Raw genomic sequence first — 920 nt, 5'->3', positions numbered from 1 at the left:
TGATTTTATAGAAGATATTAAAACTAATATTAAAAAGGAACTAATAAAGTTTTAAAAAATCTTTAAAAAGAAGATTAGAAGCTTAATAGGAAAAATAAACTAAAAACAAGAAAAATAGTTTACTAACCTACTAATTAACTACTATATAGCCCTTAAAAAGAAAAAAAAAAGGAAAATTCTCTAAGAAATTATTAAAAACCTAAAAGAAAAAATACTCTAATAAATTTTAAAGATAATAAAGGAAAAACTAGACCCCAAACAACTAAAATAGAAAGCAATATAATACTTATTAGACCTATAAAGCACTATTAAGTAATAGTCCTACTACTTATAAACTCTAAAAAACCCTAAACCAGAATATAAGTCAGAGCCACTAGATAAAAAAGACAACTTACAAAAACAAATTAATTAGTAGAAGAAAGAGTTCTATTACTATAAAGCTTATATTATAAAACTTATAGACAACCTTAGACACTAAGTTACTAAGAAAATCAACTAGCTTAGAAAAGAACTTAATAAAGAAACTAATAAATAACTAGAGCTTATATATAACCTAGTTAATAACTAAAAAGAAGTACTAGAGCTAAAGAAAGCCTAGTAAGTATAATATAAAAAAATTAAAAAGTTATAATAATAGTTAGTTAGCCTATAAAGAAGGTAATATAATAAGATACTATTAGTTACTAAAGAAGTTACTTAAATAATAGGACCTAGATCCTAAGGGGACTTATAAAAGATAAATATTATAAAAGGATAAAAGATCTATTATCTAAAAATACTAATTACCTTAGTAAACTAAAAGTTAATAGCTTTAATAGATAGTAAAATATAAGGAAACTTTATTTTACTTATAATTATTAATAAGTTAGAATTCCTATAGATTATAAAGAACTAGCTATATATTCTAAATATATATAATA

This window comes from Scedosporium apiospermum (genome assembly GCF_000732125.1).
Source record: "Scedosporium apiospermum strain IHEM 14462 chromosome Unknown SEQ_SAPIO_0165, whole genome shotgun sequence".
Lineage (NCBI taxonomy): Eukaryota > Fungi > Ascomycota > Sordariomycetes > Microascales > Microascaceae > Scedosporium > Scedosporium apiospermum.
Note: the sequence above shows the minus strand (reverse complement) of the source record.